Below are 24,274 nucleotides of genomic sequence, written 5' to 3' on the forward strand. Positions count from 1 at the left end.
GGCGCCTGTAGTCCCAGCTACTTGAGAGGCTAAGGCAGGAGAATCGCTTGAACCCAGGAGGCAGAGGTTACAGTGAGCCAAGATTGCGCCACTGCACTCCGGCCTGGGAGACAGAGCGACACTCTGTCTCAAAAAAAAAAGAAAAGAAAAAGAAAAGAGACTGCTTACCTTCTCTGGGTTGTTACACGCCAGAGAACCAAACGTCTATAATTTTTTGGCCACTGTATTTTGGAGCTCTTTGTTACATTATTTTACCCTGTACCCTAACAACAGCTTCCTACATTAGAATGTAGAGACAAAAAGGTCAGAGATTCCTGTCTGTTTTGCTCATCAGTCCATCCCTACCAAGTAGAACAGTGTCTGGCATGTGATAGGATACTCAATAAATATGTGTGAATGGATTAAATAGACAACTTTATTATCATCGCCCTCCCCATCTCCAGATCACCTTCATGGCTACCAGAAATTAGATTACAAAATCCAAATGCTCCCCAGAAGTTCCTATATCCCATTCACTGCCATCTTCCCCCGGTTCCACTGAGTGTGCCCTTCAGCCCCACTAGCCTCCTTTAAGCTTCTCCAATGTGCCTGACTCTTGCCCAACTCAGGGTCTTTGAGCAAGCTGGTTCCAGTAACTACTCCCAAACCCCTTTGCAGAAGTAGTCCTCATTCCTTCAGTTATCTGCTTAAATGTCATCTCCTCAGACAGAACTTTCATGTTACCCTATCAAAACATATCCTATTTCTGCTATCTCTGTATCCTATTCATTTTATTCATAACACTTATGAAAATGAGTAAATAAAAAATGTGTTGGGTTTTCCATTCTAAACTGGATTATAAGGTCCATCAGGACATGAACCACTTTTGTTTTTATTTACCACTTGGTCCCCATTGCCTAGCATATAGTGCCTAGCTGGTTATAAATAGGTAATAAAGGAGTAAACAAATGAACTTCACTAAAGATGTTGCATGTTTAAGTATGTTGGGGTGGATATGAGTTACTTAAAGCATATGTAGCTCTCCATAAATACAGTATTCAAATGTCCTTGACTACCTTCCTGACAATAACATAAGTTTCTATTTATGGGGCTATAAACCAATGCACAACCTGGCAGATTTTTTATTGCTTTCTTAGAAGGATTATCACTCCCTCTTTCCACTACTAGCTTTTAGTTGCTAATAAGCAGGTAGAATTTTAATAACTCCTACTGGTATGATGGACTAAGTAGCTTTTACTAGGATGTTTCCAATGCAGGCTCACATGGGGATATAATTTTAAATAAATGATTATTATACTTTAGGACCATGCCAACTGGCCTCCCAGGACCCAGGACTAAAGCTCCTCTGCTTTCTCAGGTCAAAGTTTCAGTTAATCAATTTGCTTCTAAATTATGTAACCTGAGATTGCTCTCTAAAACTGTATGGGCACCAGCCAAACTGGGCACATGGAACAATCTGGGGGTACTCAGTGACAGAGACTTTAAACCACACTGCTTTTGGGGTTTTTTTTTATTTTGTTTTGTTTTGTTTTGAGACAGTTTCGCTCTTATTGCCCAGGCTGGAGTGCAGTGGCGCGATCTTGGCTCACTGCAACCTCCACCTCCCAGGTTCAAGCAATTCTCCTACCTCAGCCTCCCGAGTGGCTGGGATTACAGGCACCTGCCACCACGCCTGGCTAATTTTTTTGTATTTTTAGTAAAGACGGGCTTCATCATGTTGGCCAGGCTGGTCTCAAACTCCTGACCTCAGGTGATCCACCCGCCTCGGCTTCCCAAATTGCTGGGATTACATGAGTGAGTTATTGCGCCCGGCCCACACTGTTTTTAAATAACATTTCTTTCCTTCTGTATCTGGTCTGTGATGTGATGGTGGATACACCAACTTATGCATGGGATAAAACTGCATAGAACTAAACACATACACACACACACCCCCCCCATGCACACACACACAAGTGAATACAAAATACGGAAAATCTGAAAAACATTGGTGGACGGCATCAACATCAGTATCTTGGTTGTGGCATTATAGTGCAATTTTACAAGATGTTACCACTGGGGAGAAATTGGGTAGAGTACGTGGGATCTCTCTGCATTTTTTCTTACAATTCCATGTGTATCCATAAATATCTCAATAAAATTTTACATCAAAAATGCTGTTTCAACACAGAAACTCTAGGATACTACAGAATTCAGCTGGTTACTTTTCTGAAGAAAACAGGAAGGAAGACACTGGGGAAATGAGAGAAAGAGAAGTAGGAGTAAATATGAAACTTCATAGTGGGAAAGGTTACTAAAAGAACACTGCATTCCTGTAGCCTGCACGTCCTTAGAAACACCTCATAAAGTAACTGTGGTTTTACTTTACTCACAGGACTATTGCTAGATCTGTGGGAAAGAACTATAAGACAGTTGCTAAAAGTTTGAAAAAGACAGTTACTAAACGTATGAAAGACCTGATAATCTACTTTTTTACCTCAGGTATTGGCATATTCCACACATCTGTACTATTCTTGAATGTGATCACTTAGGAATGAATATGATTTGAACTCATGTTAAGAGAGGGTGTCAAATTGAGAACCAGGCAGATCCACCACCTACAGTAAAAATGACCCTAAATTGAAGAAATTAGATCCCAAAGATTCTTGGTGAATTTTGAAGTCTTCATCAGTATATCCATATTAAAAGGAGATGACAGAAGCCAAAATAAAAGAATTATGGGCTGCCTGTAATCCCAGCACTTTGGGAGGCCGAGGCGGGCAGATCACGAGGTCAGGAGATCAAGACCATCCTGGCTAACATGGTGAAATCCAATCTCTACTAAACATACAAAAAATTAGCCGGGCATGGTGGCAGGTGCCTACAATCCCAGCTACTCAAGAGGCTGAGGCCGGAGAATCGCTTGAACCCAGGGGGCAGAGGTTGCAGTGAGCCGAGATTCTGCCATTGCACTCCAGCCTGGGTGACAGAGTGAGACTCTGTCTCAAAAAAAAAAAAAAAAAAAAAAAGAATTATGGGCTGACAGGACAACTGGATTAAAATAAGCATCAGTTTCATTAAAAACGGCTAACTTGAAGATAAATCTTTTGACTCCAGCTCTTTAGGAGATCTAAAGTGACCTTGATGGACAGTGGAAGAAATCACAACATGGAATTCCTTGAATAAAAATTTATTGACTTTAAATAATTTTGCCTAACGTTACAGATACATGATAAAAAAAAAAAACCCTCTTTAAAAAATAAAAAAGAACACTGCATATTCTGAAAACACAGTCACATATCCGAAATCTACTTCAGGTCACAGTGTCAAAGAGTAAGAGACCAGAACATTTGTTAAGGAACATCTAGTTCCATACCTGCATTCTAAAGACCTGAAAAGTGAGGCTCAAAAAATAATTTGCAAAATGTTAAAAGTTTTAGAAAAAAGAAACAGGAGACTAGCTTCCCAACATTGGCATAGAGAAAGATTGCTTAAACAAGATACATAAAGCACTAACCATAAAGAAAAAGACAGAAAAATTTAACTACATTAAAATTAAGAACTTGTTTATCAAAAGGTACCAAAAAAAAAATAGTAAAAGCAGAAGGCAAAGTATCTTAGAGAAGATATCTGCAACATAGATAACCACAAAGCTTTAGTGTTTTGAATATGAAAAGGACTCTTAAAGTTAGTATGAGAAAGATAACCCAATAGAAAATAGTAAAAGGAAATAAGTAGATAAGGAGAGAAACATAAATGGCCCATAAACATATGCAAAAATGTTTAACTTCATTAGTAATCAGAGAAATGCAAATTAATATCATCGTGAAATAAAATTTCACACACAATAGATTGGCAAAAAGAAAGAACTCAAACAATAGCAAGTGTTGAGAAAATATAAATCAATGGAAACTCATATATTGCTAGTGAGAATGCCCATTGGTACAACTACTCTGGGTAACAATTTTACCTCCTTTTGTAAAGATGCACATTCCAAGACCTATGATTACGTATGTGAGACTTCCTATATATACGGTTTTGTGTTTCTATGTATATGCAAATCCTACACACACACACACACCCCACAAGAGAAATATCCTTTAATAAATACACACACACCAAAAGATACATATTGTTCTTAGCAGCACTGATCATGCCAGGAAAATAAAAAATCCTGTGAACAACCCAAAGGCCCATCGACAGGAGAATGGATAAATTCTAGTAAACTCCCAAGGTGAAATATTATTCAGCAGTGACAATCAATGAATTATGCCTACATAAAACCTTAAAAAGAATCTTAGCAGGCCAGGCACGGTGGATCACGCCTGTAATAATCTCAGCACTTTGGGAGGCCGAGGGAGGGCGGATCACTTGAGGCCAGGAGTTCAAGACCAGCCTGGCCATGGCAAGACCCCGTCTCTACTAAAATACAAAAATCAGCCAAGCATGGTGGCACATGCCCGTAGTCTCAGCTAGTTGGGAGGCTGAGGCAGGCGAATCGCTTGAACCCAGGAGTCAGAGGGTGCAGTAAGCCAAGATCACCCCACTGCACTCCAGCCTGAGAGACAGAGTAAGACTCTGTCTCAAAAAAAAAAAAAAAAAAAAACTTAGCAATACAATATTGAGTAAAAAACAATATACAAACCATTTTTATAAAGCTCAAAATAAGAAAGCTAAATATCTAAGTTTGCATACATACATGTTAAAACTATAAAATAGAATGATTATTACAAAAATAAGGCTAATGGTTACACGGTGGTGGGAAGGCAAGGAGAGGAGATAGGGAAGTAGTACATAGGTAGAATTGTATTGCTAATGTTATAATTCTCAAGTTGGGTAGTGGGTATGCAGGGGTTTATTTTATTATTATGCACATATTTTATATCTATTATATTTGCATAGAATATTACATTTTTAAATGACAGTTTCTTTTAAAAGGAAGTGATTTTTCCAAGGCTACACTGCTCATTAGTAGAGGCACCATAACAAAGAAGTTCCCACCCCCATACCTCAAAAAACTTCCACAATGTGAGGTACATATTAGGAAATAAACAGATACTTGTTAATGCACATTGAATTTCATGACTACTTAAAATCATCAATTTCAAACATGGATTCTATAAATCCATTAATAAATCTTCTGATTTGATTACGTATGATTTTTATTTTGATTGCACTGCCTTCATTAGTATCTTTAATAAGTAATATGTCTGAATTTTTACAGGAATATTTTAATTGCACTGCCTGAAATTTCAAAACAGGGATATATGTTCTCCTGATACTTTTCATCGAGGTCTGGGGTCTAACCTAACAAATGATTATGACTTTTAAAATAGACTTTATTTACAGACTCAATTTTCTGAAACTGCTCCCTTGCTAGGGCTCTCAGCCTTAGGTTGAATCACTGGCTGTAATAAACATGGCACCCAATTCAGCTCGACCAAATTACCACTTGTTCTCAAGTATATACACATGAATTGTCTACTTATTGCCTCCTACTGTCTTCTAGCAGCTGTCACTCAGCCTGTCCAAGGACTGCCACTCTATCTAACATTCTGCAACTAATTAATTGTATTCATAAGTAGAGATGAGTAAGAGTGCTTTTGAAAAATAATGGCAGGTGACCACTGGCAAAGGCAGTGTTGATTCCCAGGAAGCTTGCCCATAATATTCCAGCATCAACAAAAATCCTCTCCTCCATTAGTGCTGTTAGCTAAAAGATTAATATAATTAGATTTGAGTTTAATTAATTCTAGAGCATAGTTACTAACCAAGGCATGGGTCTACATTAGATCCTCAATCATTCAGATCAGTGTAAAACTAAACAGTATACCCCTATTAAAAACCCATAAACAGTGTCAGGCCTCTGAGCCCAAGCTAAGCCATCATACCCCCTGTGACCTGTAGGTATACATCCAGATGGCCTGAAGTAACTGAAGAATCACACAAGAAGCGAAATTTAAATGGCCTGTTCCTGCCTTAACTGATGACATTACCTTGTGAAATTCCTTCTCCTGGCTCATCCTGGCTCAAAAGCTCCCCCACTGAGCACCTTGTGTCCCCCGCCCCTACCGGCCAGAGAACAACCCCCTTTGACTGTAATTTTCCTTTACCTACCCAAATCCTATAAAACAGTCCCACCCCTATCTCCCTTCGTTGACTCTCTTTTCGGACTCAGCCCGCCTGCACCCAGGTGAAATGAACAGCCTTGTTGCTCACACGAAGTCTGTTTGGTGATCTCTTCACACGGACGCGAGTGAAACAGTACTTCCTAAAATTTGTCATTGTTCCCATCCAAAGTATATAAAATTCAGTTCAAACTCATTACTATTAAAGGGGAAACTGAAATTTGGGGTAGAATACCTTCAAATGTGCAATCAAGAGATGGAGACCCAAAGAGTAAAACAGATAAAAACCCAACAGAAAATAGTCAAAAGATTCGCTCACTCGTAGGCTCTAAGCCTAAACACATAGTACAGAATTATAAAGCTGGGAAATAACTTAGATATATATCATCCCAGGAGCCCATGCAGTTCACAGATAAGGAAACTGAAGACAAGGGCAATAGAACTGAGCCTGGAATTCCATATTTCTGAATTCTCAATTCACTGAATAATCTTGGAAAAGCCACTTACCCTCTCTCAGTCCATTTTCCCAGCTATAATGAAGATGTTGGACTACTAAATGGCCTCTAAGGTTCTTTAATAGTTCTAGGATTCACTGAGCCTTACAGACCATCTAGCAGCCCAAGCCCTTTATTTTACAGATGGGAAGTCTAGCAAACTACAATTATTTATAGTAGAGTCTGCCATTCCTGGCCTATAGACACTTTAGATTTGTTCATTCATCTTCACATGATCCTAGGACATAAATGTGACAGTTAATTTTATGTGTCAACTTGACTAGGCCACAGCATGCTCAGGTATTTGGCCAAGCATTATTCTAGATGTGTCTGCCAAGGTGTTTCTGGATGAGATTAACATTTGAATCAGAAGACTGAGTAAAGCAGATTGCCCTCCATAATGTGGGTGGGCCTCATCAAATCAGTGTAAGGCCTGAGTAGAACAAAAAGGCTGCCCTTCCCCTTCCCTCAGCTAAGGAATAACTCCTCCTGCATTTTCCGGCCTTCAGAATTGAATAGTGACTCTTCCTGAGTCTTGAACCTACTAGTCTTCAGACTGGAACTTACACCATCAGTTCTTCTGGGTCTCCAACTTGCAGACTGCAGATCTTGGGTCTTGTCAAGCTACATAAACCCATGAGCCAATTCCTTATGATAAATCACTTCTTGTATATATCCTATTGGTTCTGTTTCTCTGGAGAATCCTAATAACCAAATGTGTATAATAAACTAATGCTTATACAGCACTTAAAACAGTTCCTGGAACTTACCACTCTAGGTTTTGCTGTTATGATGATTAAAAGGCAAAGAAAAACAGCTTACAACTATAACAATTCCATAAACCTGCAACATATCAATGAAATCATGGATCAGCAATTCAAGGCTCTGACTTAATTATTTCTGCACACAGATATCCTACAAAACACAAATGCCTACACCTAAAGTAAAATTTTAAAAAAGATTTTTAAAAATTTCAAATCTTGACCCACATAAAATAATTAGATTAGCTCCATCTTTGTGCAATAAGGACTTAAATGAGACACTACTATCATTGCTGAATATCTGGTACCCCCTAAAGTTGCAATAAACTCACAAAAATAATAACATTAAAAGTACTTGCACCTCGATAAAGCTGTTTAAAAACAAATTTTGAAACAAGAATTTGAACAACACATAGACAAAAAGTTATCAAAAGGACTTAAAAATTACACCAGGCGTAGCGGCTCACACCTATAATCTCAGCACTTTGGGAGGCCGAGGCAGGAGGATCAAATGAGGCCAGGAGTTTCAGACCAGCCTGGTCAACACAGTGAAACCGTGACTCTACTAAAAATGCAAAATTTAGCCAGGCATGGTGGTGCACGTCTGTAATCCTAGCTACTCGGGAGGCTGAGGCACGAAAATAATTTGAACCCAGGAGGCAGAGGTCACAGTGAGCCACTCCACTCCAGCCTGGGTGACAGAGCAAGACTCTATCTCAAAAAAAGAAAAAGAAAAAGAAAAAGAAAAAAAAAATTTGATTAATAAACACTTCATTTGGTATTTATACTGGAGTATTTTTTAATTGATATATAATAGTTGTACATATTTTAGGAGTACGTTAAGTACTTTGAAAATATAATAGCAAATTGCTGAAGAAAATCAACGTTGTAAATGTGTATGAAACCACAGTGAAGCTTATAGAGTTAATTCATTAACTACATCACAGAATATTAAATAACTAAAATCATAATTTAAAAAGGCATGATGTATGTATTATAAAACACAACATGTGGCCAGCACGGTGGCTCACGTCTGTAATCTCAGCATTTTGGGAGGCCGAGGCAGACAGATTACCTGAGGTCAGGAGTTCGAGACCAGCCTGCCCAACATGGTGAAACCCTGTCTCTACAAAAAATACAAAAATTAGCTGTGCGTGGTGGCACACACCTGTAATCCCAGCTACTCGGGAGGCTGAGGCAAGAGCATCGCTTGAACCCAGGAGGCAGAGGTTGCAGTGAGCCGAGATCACACCACTGCATTCCAGCCTGGGTGACAGAGCAAGACTCTGTCTTAAAAAAAAAAAAAAAAAAAAAAAAAAAAGACTGGACATCACTTAGTCTTTGATCTCTCAGTCAAGCACTACAAGTCTATAATTATAAATGGGAAGATTAGAAATGCAAATAGAAATCGTATTTCACTTATTCAGCAAGCATTTAATGAGCACATATTATGTCAGGCAGTGAGGCATTAGGGATATAGCAATGAGCAAAAATAGTCACAGGTCTTACCTTCATGGAGCATACTATATAGAGGAAATCTAGACACTAAGTAAGTTACCAAATACAGTATGCAAATGTAAAGTCAACTACAAAAAGAATATGAAGGACAGGTTCATAGTAACATGAGAACCTGGCATTGTCTGAGGGAAGGATCAGGAACAGCTTCCTTAGGGAAGTGATGATTAAGCTGAGCTCTCAGAAATAAGTAAGAGTTGAGACAACCGACTACAGGAGAGAAGTGTACCAGGAATATACAGTATATACAACGGTCCTGTGGCAGATGGAACACAAAAAATGAGGAAGGTTTTTTGCAGAAATTAAAAAATATATATATCCACCATAAAATCCATATGGAATCTTAAGGCACCCCAAATAGCCAAAACAATCTTGAAAAAGAGCAAAGTTGGGGGTCTTGCAACTCCTGATTTCAAAACATATTACAAAACAATATGTAATCAAAGTAATCAAAACCACGTGGCACTGGCGTAAAGACAGACACACAGGCAAACAGAATAAAAATAAATATCTCAGAAGTAAACTCTCATGTACATGGTCAAATGATCTTTAACAAGGGTGCCAAAACCACTCAGTGGGGGAAAAGAGAGTCTTCTCTTTTTTTCTTACCCTGTCCTACGATGCTGGGAGAGTCTTCAAATAAATGGTGCCAGGAAAACTGGACATCAACATGCAAAAGAATGAAGTTGGACCCTTATCTTATACTACATACAAAAATTAACTCAATGTAAGACTTATAAACTATCAATTAAACTTAAAAATATGCAACTCCTACAAAAAACAGAGGGGAAAAGACTCATGACATTTGGATTTGACAGAGATTTCATGGATATGACATTAAAAGCACAGGCAACGAAAGCATAAACAGACAAATGATGAGACTACATCAAACTTTAATACTTCTGTTCATCAAAGTAAGTAATCATCACAATGAAAAGGCAACCTATGGAATGTGGGAAAATATTTGCAAATCATATATTTCATAAGGAAATATTATCCAGAATATGTAAATAACTCCTACAACTGAGCAACAACAAAAAAGGAAATAACCCCCCCGCAACCAAAATGGGTAAAGGACTTAAGTAGACATTTCTCAAAAGATGACATACAAATGGCCAAAAAACATAGGAAATGATGCTCACATCACTAATCATCCAAGAAATGCAAATCAAAATCACAATAAGATGTAACCTCACACCCATTAAGACAGCTATTATAGGTCAGGCGTGGTGGTTCCCACTTGTAATCCCAGCAAGTGGGAGGCCAAGGCAGGGGGATCACATAAGGTCAGGAGTTCGAGACCAGCCTGGCCAACATGGTGAAACCCAGTCTCTACCAAAAAGACAAAAATTAGCTGGGCATGGTGGTACACGCCTGTAATTCCAGCCACTCGGGAGGCTGAGGCAGGAGAATCACTTGAACCTGGGAAGCAGAGATTGCAGTGAGCAGAGATCGCAATACTGCACTTCAGCCTGGGCAGCAGAGCAAGACTCTGTCTCAAAAAAAAAAAAAAAAAAAAAAAAGACAGTTACTATAAAAAATATAGCAATTGTTGGTGAGTATATGGAGAAACTAGAACCCTTAATGGGAATGTAAAATGATGTAGCCACTGTTGAAAACAGTACAGAAGTTCCTCAAAAAATTAAACACAGAATTACCACATGCACAGCAGTCTCATTTCTGGGTATATATCCAAAGAATTGAAAGCACAATCTCGAAGAGAGATATTTGCACACTGATGTCCATAGCAGCATTATTCACAATAGCCAAGAGGTGGAAGCAATCCAAATGACTATCTACAGATGAATGTATAAACAAAATATATATATACGCAATGAAACATAATCCAGTCTTTAAAAGGAAGAAAATCAGGCCAGGCATGTGGCTCACGCCTGTAATCCCAGCACTTTGGGAGGCCGAGGTGGGTGGATCACCTGAAGTCAGAAGTTCCAGACCAGCCTGGCCAACATGGCGAAACCGTCTCTACTAAAAATACAAAAATTAGCTGGGCATGGTGGTGGGTAACTATAATCCCATATAATCCCAGCTACTCGGGAGGCTGAGGCAGGAGAATTGCTTGAACCCGGGGCGGGGGTGGGGGTGGGGACAGAGGTTGCAGTGAGCCAAGACCACTCCACTTCACTCCAGCCTGGGTGACAGAGCGAAACCACTCCACTTCACTCCAGCCTGGGTGACAGACTGAAACCCCATTTCAAAAAAAAAAGGGAAGAAAATCCTCTCACATGCTACAACATGGAGAATCCTGGAGGACTTTATGCTAAGTGAAATAAGCCAGTCACAAAAAGACAAATACTGCATGAAGTGGGGGAGCTGTTGTTTAATGGGTATGGAGTTTCAGTTTTGCAAGATGAAAAAGTTCTAGAGATCTGTTGCATACAATGTGAATACAATTTGGACTACTCTATGCTTTAAAGAAAGATGGTAAGTTTTAGGTGTTTTCTTTACAATTAAAAATACTAGTTATTGGCCGGGTGCTGTGGCTCACACCTGTAATTCCAGCACTTTGGGAGGCTGAGGAGGGTGCATCACCTGAGGTTGGGAGTTCAAGACCAGCCTGGCCAACATGGCAAAACCCTGTCTCTAATAAAAATATTTTTAAAATTAGCCGGGCATGGTGGCGTGTGCCTGTAATTCCAGCTGCTCAGGAGGCTGAGGCACGAGAATAGCTTGAACCCGGGAGGCAGACATGGCAGTGAGCCGAGATCACACCACTGCACTCCAGCCGGGGCGACAGAGCAAGACTCTGTCTCAAAAAAACACACACATGGCTGGCGTAGTGGCTCTCGCCTATAATCCCAGGAAAACCCTATCTCTACTAAAAATACAAAAATTAGCTGCGTGGTGGCGGGCACCTGTAATCCCAGCTACTCAGGAGGCTGAGAGGAGAATGGCTTGAACCCGGGAGGCGGAGGTTGCAGTGAGCAGAGATCGCAGCACTGCACTCAAACTCAAACACACACACACACACACAAACACACACACACAAACTACTTATTTAAGTGAGGAAGAACTGAGGAAAGCAGTTTGGTAGTTCCTGAAAAGTTTAAACATACAATTACCATATGACCCAGCAATTCCACTAATATATACTCAAGTAAAAACATATTCATTTTAAAAAGCAAAAAAATATGCCAGGCACAGTGGCTCACACCTGTAATTCCGGCACTTTGGGAGGCCAAGGTGGGCGGATGACCTAAGGCCAAGAGTTCGAGACAAGCCTGGCCAATATGGTGAAACCCCATATCTACTAAAAATACAAAAATAGCCGGGTGTGGTGGTGCACGCCTGTTGTCCCAGCTACTCAGGAGGCTGAGGCAGGAGAATTGCTTGAACCTGGGAGGCGGAGGCTGCAATGTGCCATGATGGCGCCACTGCACTCCAGCCTGGGCAACAGAGTGAGACTCTGTCTCAATAAAAAAATTAAAAAGAAAGGACAAAAATGTTCGAAGAAACATTTTTCACAAGAGTCAAAAAGTGCGAACAACCCAAATGTCCATCAGCTGATGAACAGATAAATAAAATGTGCTCTCTCCATAAAACGGAGTATTCTCTGCCTTCAAAAGGAATGAGTCCGGGCGCGGTGGCTCACGCCTATAATCCCAGCACTTTGGGAGGCCGAGCCGGGCGGATGACCTGAGGTCAGTTCAAGACCAGCCTAGCCAACATAGCAAAACCCCGTCTCTACTAAAAATACAAAAATTAGTCGAGTGTGGTGGTGCATGCCTGTAGTCCAAGCTACTTTGGAGGCTGAAGCATGAGAATCGCTTGAACCCAGGAGGCACAGGTTGCAGTGAGCCGAGATCATACCACTGCACTCCAGCCTGGGTGACAGACTCCACCTCAAAAAAAAAAAAAAAAAAAAGAATTAAGTACTGATACTGATACATGCTACAACATGAACAAATCTGAAAATATTACTATGCTACACCAAAGAATTCAGTCACAAAGGAACACATATTGTATGATTCCACTGGCAATCCAGAGATAAGAAAGTAGATGGGTGGTTGCCAAGGGCTGAAGGATAGAGGACTGGGACTAAGAGCTAATGGATGGGGTTTCTTTTTGAGGTAGTGGAAATGTGCTGGAATTAGATAGCTGTGATAGTTACACAGCATAGGAAATTTAAATCCACTTAAGTGTATACTTTAAAGTGGTGAATTTTATGTTAGGTGAATTATCTCAGTTTTTAAAAGTGAATGAAAAAAAGTGAAAGACAGAGAGCAATACCAGCAAACTATTTAACCAGAAATCAGTCGAAAGTCAATGAAGTGCTCCTGGTGTGCGTCTGTAAAAGATCCCCCTGGAGCTGTGTGGAAGACAGATAGGAGAGGGCAAAAGTGGATAATAAAATAATCAATTGCAAAGGTCCAGGTAAACGACAGCAGTAGCTTGAACTTGAATGGTGGTAGGTGTGGGCATGAAGTAAGGTGGATGGATGTGACAGCATTTTCAGAAATAGAACCTACTAGATTCTCTGACAAATGTGATGAAGGGAAAGGTTAGTATTAAGTATGACTGCTAGGTTTTTAGCTTGAGCTACTAGGAGGGGGATGGTGCCATTTACTGAACGGGAAAACTGGAGGAGGAACAAATATGAAAGTAGAGAGATGCTAATGACTTAGACGAGGGTGGCAGTCATGATGATAAAGAAAAGTGGCACTGACTGAGCATGGTGTCGTGATGAACTGGTTATGAGGGTGATATGTGTCCCCACCCAAATCTCATCTTGAATTATGATCCCCATAATACCCACCTGTCAAGGGAGAGACCAGGTGGAGGCAACTGAATCATGGGGGTGGTTTTCCCCATGTTCTCGTGATAGTGAGTGAGTCTCACGAGATCTGACGGTTTCATAAGGGCCTCTTCCCCCCTTCACTCGGCACTTCTCCTTCCTGCTACCTTGTGAAGGTGTCTTGCGTCCTAATTGCCTTCTGCCATGATTGGAAGTTTCCTGAGGCCTCCCCAGCCATGTGGAACTGTGAGTCCATTAAACCTCTTTCCTTTATAAATTACCCAATCTCAGGCAGTTCTTTAAAGCAGTATGAAAATAGACTAATACAGAGGGAATGAGATGCAATTCATGTTCTGGTAAGTCCAAATGATGCAGTCAGATCTGAAAGTCTGTCAAAAGCTTTCTTATCTAATAGCAGTGAACTATAAATGTGTTGGTAAGGAATGTGCTCCTGAAAAAAGGCCTGATCTCCAGCTTTTTAAATAAATGACCACTAGTACTCAAGAAAATGAACTGCCATCCTGTCTCCCATGTGTAGTGAAAGTTACCAGAAATGTGTACCCATAATTTAAGCAGGGTAACTAAGTAAGCAGTCCTATAATAATATATGAAGTAGTGTCATGATATATTACCCCAAATATATATTTCATCCTGGTCTCTGCCTTACTGTGTCTGCACCAAATAAGGCCGGGCATGGCAGCTCACGCCAGTAATCCCAGCACTTTGGGAGGCTGAGTCAGGTGGATCACTTGAGGTCAGGAGTTCAAGACCAGCCTGGCCAACATGGTGAAACCCTGTCTCTCCTAAAAATACAAAAATTAGCCAGGTGTGGTGGCACACGCCTGTAGTCTCAGCTACTCAGGAGGCTGAGGCAGGAGAATCACTTGAACCCAGGAGGCAGAGGTTGCAGTGAGCCGAGATTGTGCCACTGCACTCCAGCCTGGGCAACAGAGCAAGACTGTCTCTCTCTCTCTCCTTCTCTCTCTCTCTCTAAATATATATATGCATTTTTTTTAAATGACATAAATTTACTGGAGTCATAGGTTTCAGAAAAGAGCATCTATGTATGGGAAGATTCCTATAGCTATTGTTGTGGAGACCTAAAGCCACCTGTTTTTAGCATCTCCTTTTTTAAAATCAAAATTACTACAGCAAACGTAAGGCATTGAAGATCGAGGTTTTGGTGTTTCTGCTGTGTCATGGACAGGATGTTTGTGTTCCCCTAAAATTCTTATGTGGAAATCCTAACTTCCAAGGTGACAGTACTAGGAGGTGAGGCATCTGACAGGTTATCAGGCCATGAAGGTGGAGCCCTCATAAATGGGATTAGTGCCCTAGGGAGCTCATTTCACTCTTTTTCTGCCATGTGAAGATACAATAAGTCACCAGTCTGTGACATGAAGCCCCCTCACCAGTACCCAACCATGCTGGCATCCTGATCTTGGACTTCCAAGTTCCAGGATTGTGAGAAATAAATTTCTGTTGTGCATAAGCCACTGAATCTATGTTATACTTTTTGTTTATTTGTTTTGTTTTGTTTTTTTGAGGCAGAGTCTCGCTCTATTACTCAGGCTGGAGTGCAGTGGTGCCATCTCTGCTCACTGCAACCTCCACCTCCCTGGCTCAAGCAGTTCTCCAGCCTCAGCCTCCCGAGTAGCTGGGATTACAGGCGCTCTCCATCACACCTGGCTAATTTTTGTTTTTAGTAGAGACGGGGTTTCACCATGTTGGCCAGCCTGGTTTTGAACTCCTGACCTCAAATGATCCACCTGCCTCAGCCTCCCAAAGTGCTGGGATTACAGGCGTGAGCCACTGAGCCCCACCTGTTATACTTTTTTTATAACAGCTCAAACTCATTTGGGGTTGGCATGTATGTTCTCTAAATTGACTGGTTCCCATGCTTTAAGTGCAACAATGACCCTGCACCATTGCTCAGGTAATTGCCTCCCCCTGTAATGAGACTGCCCATCCCTAAAATCTCAGAACCGTCAGCCCTTTGGGTCCCCAGAGGCCCAGTTGACAGGCTACTTCCTCCATAAAGCTCTCCCCAAGAAATGAAGCCAGAGAGCCAGTGCCTCCTTCTGAATGCCTACTGCACTTACTGTGTATGTCCTTCAAAAGGATGGCTCTGGTGACCTACTGGCCTTGTGTGGAGGATGGTCCTGTGTGCTGGTCTTCTCTCTCTTCTACCAAACTGCAGGCTACTGGTGAGCAGGGCTGTACCTTACACACCTCTACAGCACCAAATAGGGGATGAGTGTTCCAAGAAAGCTGTGATTCACATGAATGTTTTCAGAAAAGAAGCCAGAGTAAATTGTACACTATACTATAGATCCCTTAATCCTTATCACTGCAAAATACATTAATTGTGAAGCTTAAAGAATGTCTCCACTGCTTACACAACAGGTGTAGCTTACATAATCTGCTCTACCCAGCTGTTACTTACTTGTGGCAATTCCGTCCTGGCTTCTACTCCCTGTCGATATGTGGGATTACTGCACCATCCAGTATGATTTCCTTATTCCTTGCTCCAATCATAAAAAATTTGTTAATTTTCCTTTATAACAGTAAAAATGGTTGAAACTCCAAATAACCAGAGATATCCCTAGGGTTTTCCATGACTATAAAACTCAAAAGACAATCCAGGATATAAACCAATATTTGTAAATATTGCCATAAAATTCATTGCTCAGAATTTTTTTTTTCCTATATAGTCTTCTTTGACAAAATACTGCAGTATTCCCACCGTTTGGAAATTGTGTTACCCAAAAGGTATAGAATGGGATGAAGTGATGATGCAAATGAGTATTAGGACTATGAGCAAATGAATGGGAGCAGTAACAAAAGTCCAAAAGTCAGGAAAAATGAAAATCCACGAACTTGGCGATGCTCCAGAGAGGAAACCAGCAAGTGTTGACGCTAAACTGGCAGAAACATCAATACTTCCTGGCTCCCCCACTGGGTGCATCAATTTACCACCGGCAGGCTGCTCTTCTGCTTCAAGTGACAAATAGTAAGTGCTTTCAATGACAGTATGAAAAGGAATGACCCATAATCTAGAAGCATGGCTATGGGCAGCAATGAAAAGATGTGATTGCTGGGAGTCTGTCTCAGCTGTACTGCTGATTAGCTTAATGATCTTGGACAAGTCATTTCCTTTCACTGAAAAAATACCAGTGTTTCACAATATTTGCGTGATGGAAAGAGTTAACATAGCAGGCCTGACACTGCTATTCTTAGTAAGGCCTGTTTGCAAGGTTGGTCCTTGGCTGGTGTCTGGGGACTTGGATTTTGGGAGGGTTTCCATCACCCTGATAAGAGTGGCTCACTCTGCTTAAGCTGTGTAAACAATAGGGTTTACACTGAATACCTGCTTTCCTCCTTGGGGTCTGGAATTTTGCTGTGTACCAGGTGGAGGGTGCCTGTGTGACCAGCTCCCAATAAAAACCCTGGGTACTGAAGCTCTAATAAGCTTCCCTAGTAGACATTTCACACAAGTTGTCAAAACTCATTTGCTAGAGGAATTAAGCATGACCTGTGTGATTTCAGTGAAAGAGGACTGGAAGCTTGCACATGGTTTCCTCCAGACTTGGCCCCAATGAGCCTTTTCCCGTTACTGACTTTGCTCTGTATCCTTTTGCTATAATAAATCACATCCCCAAGCGTGTCTATGTACTGAGTTCTGCCAGTGAATCAACAAACCTAGGCCGGTTTTGAGGACCTCTGTCACAATTGGTATAGTGTTGAATAGTCTACCAAACGTTTTTTTCAACAGTCTTGTGAAATAGGTATTATTATTCCCATTCTATCGATGAAGAAACTGAAGTTCAAAAAGGTGAACAGAGAGTGTGCCCAGAAAATAAATATTTCCGTGTTTACTATATTATATATTGCTGTTCTCAAATTTTAGTGAACCTAAGAACCACTTGGAATGCTTGTTAAAAACAGTTTCTTGGGGTCTGTCACCCAAGACTTGGATTCAGTAAGTTCAAGGCCCAGGAATCTGTATTTATAGTAAGCATACAGGATTATTATTATTTGAGATGGAGTTTTGCTCTTGTTGCCCAGGCTGGAGTGCAATGGCACGATCTCGGCTCAGTGCAACCTCTGCCTCCCAGGTTCAAGTGATTCTCCCACCTCAGCCTCTCAAGTAGCTGGGATTACAGGCCTGTGCTACCACTCCTGGCTAATTTTGTAGCCCAGTCTGAAATGCATAATGTAGCCCAGTCTGAAATGCATAAGCTTCTTGGTGGCTGCTTCCTAAACTGATCATTCTTCATCTGTTATTACCGACTCAGACTGTGTTACCAATTCAGCTCAAAACAATTAAACAAGTATTAATTGAACATCTACTGTTTACCTGATGCTGTGCTAACTGCAAGATCATTTTCAAGAACACTTCTGATTTTTCCAAGAATACCTTGGTAAAGAGAAAGGGACTAGGAAAACATTGCCACATTAATACTTTATGACAACATATAATAGAGACGCCTAAAAAACAAATGATGATATCTGCTTGAACAGCAATATCATCAACATCACCAATCCTCCCATATTCCATTAAATACATATGGCACAAGAAATCAATGATTTCTACTTCACAAATACAGGTTAACCTCTAAATCTGGAAATCCACGGTCCATTATCATTTATAAATCACATCTTCTATTATCAAGAAGTCAGCCGACCCAGTAATCCGTCCATACACTGCAATAATTGAGGGGCTGTCTGCCAATGTGTGGGCATAGGGCATCCTGTGCCCATATCTGCAGTGCTGAGCACTCATTCATCATTAAGCTGCAGCAGTGTTAACATATGCTGCAGTTGTGCCAGTATGTTTTGTTTTACGATCACCGCTAATCTACCCTTATACCAGGCCAAGAAGGTAAATGTTAAGTGAAAGGAAATAAACTCGAGAGCCAGCACCTAATTCATTTGTGGAAGCCCAGAACCTCCCTCCACCTAACCAGAAAAACTCCCCCAGTCTCGAGGGTTCCAGATGTAAAAGGTTCATCTGTATAAAGCACTACAGATGTACAGGAAATTCCACCACCTTGAAGAAAAAAATAGTATTTTTTTTTATATCCCATGCATTCACCCTCTTTGAGAGAACTGAATAACCATGTTAGACAAGCAATGAGCCTTGATTTTTTCCATCACTCAACAAACCAGTATTTGATTTCACTCAGTGGGCTAGTTCTTTGCACATCATGCAGACACAGCAAGGTTAGTTATGGTTCTTTCAGGGGCCACTGGCCATCCTTTACCTCCTAGAACCCACTGCTCAGCAGGTGGTAAACTGGCAGCTTTTTGAAAAAACAAGCTCTTTTGAACAGTTGCATCAATATAAAAATGGCCAGCTTCACCTGCCCAAATCTCAATTCAGCTAAAAGTTAATTAGGAACACTGGAAACTACCTGGTATATAGGCACTCAATATTACTCACTAAATGGCTGAATTATTAGCAATAAGCATAAACAAAAGGAACAAACAGTAAACACTTACAGAAAGTATTCAGGACACATTCAGAGTTTTATGTTGCTTAGTCACTAAAAGGTAGATCAGGAAAAAAGAAGACAAAACCTGCTTTCACTTGTGTCAAGATTTATTTCAAGTTACAGTGGTTCATTTCTAAATAAGTTTCCCACCTTGCGTGGGGTCAGCCTAGCATCTATTTGCAAAAGAGCAGTTTGCCATGCATAGGTCAGATGAAAGGAGACAAATGCAAGAAACTCCTTTTTAACTGACATCCAAACAACCAGAAAATAACTGATATTGTACAATCTATTTTTGGTAGAAAGAAAAATGACAAGTATGTAATAGTAACTTATTCACAAAGATCAAATTTCATGGTATGTCACAAATATATTCAATGCAATGTAGTTACCATGCCCTCTATATCTACAGTTGTGTATGTAATGATAATTACAGCTCAGGAAGACAGGAACCTTGTCTGTCTTGCTCATCTACGACCCCAGGATTGACTACAGTGCCCGGCACATAGTAGGTGCTCAGTGAATATTTGCTGAATGATAATTGCTCTGCAAAACCATACAATGCCTTAATCATCTAAGAAAGAGGCCAGGCATGCTGGCTCTTGCCTGTAATTCCAGCACTTTGGGAGGCCGAGGTAGGGAAATCGCCTGAGGTCAAGAGCTCGAGACTAGCCTGGCCAACATGGTGAAACCCCGTTTCTACTAAAAAATACAAAAAATTAGCCAGGCGTGGTGGCAGGCGCCTGTAATCCCAGCTACTAGGGGGGCTGAGGCAGGAGAATCGCTTGAACTCGTGAGGCGGGGGTTGCAGTGAGCCGAGATTGTGCCATTGCACTCCAGCCTGGATGACAAGAGTAAGACTCTGTCTCAAAAAAAAAAATAATAAAAATAAAAATAAATAAAAGAAGGGGATATTTTGTGGCCGGGCTCATGCAGATGGCAGATCCTGGGACTTCTCAGCCTCTATAACTGCATGATCCAATTCCCATAATAAATCTCAAAAAAAAGGAAAAAAAAAAAGATTATACTATGGTCAGTATAGCTTTCGGCATTAGATGTACTTATTCTAATTCTTAGAATACTAGTAATGTATACGGTATACCCCAACTAACAAGAACTCATTCTTTGCTCATTCTGCATAAGAGCGGGTTTACAATAATCACTATCTGTAAGTAAAGGTTATTATTTATGGGATACATACAAAAGTTGTTCTTTCAAAAAATATTTTACTGAACACCTACTAGGGACCAGGCACTGTGCTAGGAGCTAAGAACACACTGTGAACTGTCCCTGTCTAGGACAGCCTTTCTCAATTAGGGTTCCTTCACTCCAGCTGCGCAGGAAAATGTTAATTTATTACTAACAATGCATGTCCTAGGGCATCAGTGCCAATTCTCTCCATGTTGAGAAAGACTAGGGAGCCATACAAGTTAAAAGGCAATTATAACACAATATGATTAAAAAAAAAAAAAAAGTTGCTTTTAAGTATGGTCAAGTTCAACTGCTAAACCTAGACCTCTATGAACAGCCATGTGGGAGCCGAGATACACAGACCATTTGTAATAGTTGTGCAAATGTAAAAATATTGCAATACATACATACAGATATATTTCTAAACACAGTAAAATAAAATCAATATTTTCCCGCTCGTCAATGTCAGGCCAGGATTATTAGTAAAGTGAAACAGAAAAAAAAAAATGTTTAATTACTCTGATAGTTTAAAGGGGAAACTAAAAACCTTCTTGCTCCTGGGGAAAAAAAAAAAAGCAATTACCTGAACTATTTTCTTAATTGCCTCCATATATTGCTTCATTAGACTAGCCTTGCCTTGGACTCAAAGCAATAAATTAGCTACCTATTTCATTAATTCTTATTTTGTATTTTTTAGTCTTATTTTAAATTTCCATTCTTCCTTATGCAGTCTAATTTCTTCCTAGTCCTGGGCATTTTCTGTGTGATATTATGATTATATGCTACATGCTTTATGAAACCAAAGCAGTTTAAGGGCTTCTAGAATCAGAGATTTAAATGTACTCCAGTATTTCACACTCACAATTAAGCTTTCATGTATCAAAGGTCTAGAAATGCATACCTGTTAACTATCACTGACAAGCTAAACTGACAGCATCCTCTTGACCAAGCCCCCAACCTACTTTATCAAGAAATCTCTTATTTTGAATCTTTAGTATAAAATAATTTCATAAGCCAAAAAGAGGGGGGAATTGTTTTTAGACTTTCAATAAATCTTTAAACCCAAGAGAACACGTTACTATAGTCACTAGGAATTGCATTAAGAATAAAACAAGACAGGATAACATAAAAGTCCATGACCCTTAAATCTCAACTAGTCCAGACTTCTGATTAAATATGCCTTTGAAGAAAATAAATTGTACAGACAGAGCTATTATTACTTATTTACTGTATTTATGGAGATGTTGACTTGAGAACAGGTGGTGCTTTTATTGCACTCAGAGACATCCAACTCTTAAATCCTTTAGGACACCCTCTACATGCCTCAACCCTAAAATGCTATACACCAAATCCACCCATTTCTTTCCACCTCAAAACTGTCAAAAGGAAAGTCATAATTCATCAGAAAGAAAGGAACACAGTTATTAATGGCAAAGAAGTCAAGACCATGTATTTAAAAAAATACAATGAATCACTATTTTCTTTTAGCTTGAAATTGGAAAACTCGAAAAATAAATGGCATTTCAAAAATGATTCAGCAAACACAACTGAGCTATAGAAGATGATGCTTGTAAGAATCCTAAGGGATTCTTCCACGTCAGGTTTAAAATATAAAGGAAGCACTTCTCTAATATGTAGTCTAGTTTTCAATAACCAACAACTACAATCAACACCACTGTAATTTATTTCACAATCAAAACCAATATCAGACACGTACAGGTACACTAAAAAAACAACTCATTTTGAAAGGAATTCATAGCTCTATTTCTAAAATATTAAAACAATCATAAGACAACTCACAACCTTGACTACATCTATACTGCTGTGAAAGTCTCAAAGTTCCACTCAAATCTTTAATTCTAGTCTTCTAGTAATTCAAATGGAAGTACCCCTCAAAGAATTTGTCAGGCAAAAGATGAGAGCAGCACATGGTTTACTGATCTAAGAGATGGAAAAATTGCCCCCCTCCCCCAAATTTTGAAGCCGTTTTTTAGCAATGATTATTTGATAGTAATTTTCACATTCAGTCCAACGGTATGCAGATTAATTCCTTGCCCTGGGCCTAGGGCTCAGACACAACTCCTAAGAACCTTCCAGCTTACCGCACTGGTACAAATTCCTGATACTTACCACAGTCATGGCTGCGCAGGAAAATGTGAACAGCTGAATATTCCAGCTGCAACAATAAGGTCAAAGCTCATTTCAGTATTAGCAAAAGTGATTCTCTGCTGAGATCTTGGTCGGGGATGCAAAGTACTAGCCTCAAACCTGCAGGCTGGCACCTCAACAACTGCTGCAAATTCTACTGCATGCCCTGGCTTCCTGGGCCAGCACTGCTTAATTACTAGACTCTGATACGATGCAGATCACTTTTCGCAAAAGGGAAGCAATGGGCTTTTAGACCAATACTTGAGTTGTTCGGTTTCAAATGTTCAAATCCTTAAAAAAAAAAAAAAAAAAGGATTTCAACAACTTAAGTTTAATGATTTTATTATGATTCAGAGCCCAGTTGTTTTCCACCATAAGAGTGCCATGTGAAAAGATTATCCTTTTCCTAAATACAATTAGCTTTCATTGCCGCCTTTCCCTTTTTGTCACCCCCACGCAACACTCCAAGATCACAAGAATCTATGTGAAACAGCTATTAAGAACAATACCCGTTTGCATTCTCAGGCTAAATGTGAGAAACCAATTTTAGTCACTTGCTTCAGCAAAGCTATCAGTACAAGCCATCACCTACGGATTTCAAGATGATTGATATGTACAACCTCTGCTGCTCTATGCCACAGGTAATAATCTGTTCCAATTTCATACTGCATGTTCCTGGGTGGGGTCAACATTTAGAAAACCATTAACACAGCACTATTCTAAAAAGGGATGTACAAGTATTACTTTTAGCCAGTGTACACTTGTGAAAGTTTCAAATGAAGGAAAAATGAGAGCAAATATATCCGATGTATGAAAAATGTTAGCAACGCTTTGATTAGGAATAATTGCATGAATAAAAGCAAATCGACATGTTCTCAAAAGATACATTTTAAGGCAGGTAGAGGAAAGCACTCAGCTTTCAACCCTTTTTCCTAACTACAGAAAAATCAAAATGTGCAGATGAACCCTTTCTTTCACATCATTGGCAGAAATAAAATCCTATTCCCGCCACCTCCTCTTGCAATTAAGGAAGTTGCTACAAATAGCACCACGGAACGTAAATGGTCCTGTTTCGCTCCATTCTTATTGTACCCTCTAGGAGTAAACAGGTTACTCAAAAAAGTCAGTAGCCAGAAAGCGATTTTCCCTATGGCTAACTCCCATGAAAATGAAATTCCCTTTTCTGGGGATTTTGAAGGGGGTAAACGTGGACGGAGGAGTCCAGTCACAGTCCGCCTTCTCCCATGGGTTCAAGGTCTGGAGTGCTCAGTCCTCCGCGAGGCTTCAGACCAGCGATCGGCAGCACGGGCAGTGGCGGCGCAGCCTCCTCGCGGCTGCACATCCACCCGGCCCACCCTGACAATCACGCTCGCCTTTCAAACACCCCAAAGGTGAGCTTTGTAGGCTGGGTCTCCAAAGTTTGCCCGGCCTCCGGTCAGAAGCCGCCCGCTGGCTGAGCCCTAGGCAAGGCTGAGTCTTGCCCTAGCCTCCGGCTCCCTCAGCCCCCAGCTCTTCTTTTGGGCCACGGTGACAGGTCTAGGTTTACCTCCATGTGCTCGTGGCAGAGGAAACAAAAGAAAGCAACCTCCCTGAGAATAAAACGCCATCTTCGACTAATTGGCAAACTGAGGGGTCCCCGGGTCGGTCCCCCCACGAGTCCCCCCCACCACCCAGCCCGAAGGCGGCCCTCAGTTTCAGGCAGAGTTTGTAACAGCTCCGGGAAGCCCGGGTCGAATTGTCCTGGGGGCGAGGGTGGGATACCCCGAGAGCCCTACCTGCCTCCCCTCCCCGGCCGCCTGGGCACCGTGTT

The 24,274-nt window shown here is 40.6% G+C and overlaps 1 protein-coding gene across 3 annotated transcripts in view; it reads right to left on the reverse strand.

Moving 5' to 3' along the window:
• ATP11C (ATPase phospholipid transporting 11C) overlaps positions 1-24,274 on the reverse strand; it is a 205,913-nt gene that overhangs the window by 180,443 nt on the left and 1,196 nt on the right. The window lies entirely within an intron of this gene.

The sequence above is a fragment of the Pan paniscus genome, chromosome X (genome assembly GCF_029289425.2).
Source record: "Pan paniscus chromosome X, NHGRI_mPanPan1-v2.0_pri, whole genome shotgun sequence".
In the NCBI taxonomy this organism is placed as follows: Eukaryota; Metazoa; Chordata; class Mammalia; order Primates; family Hominidae; genus Pan; species Pan paniscus.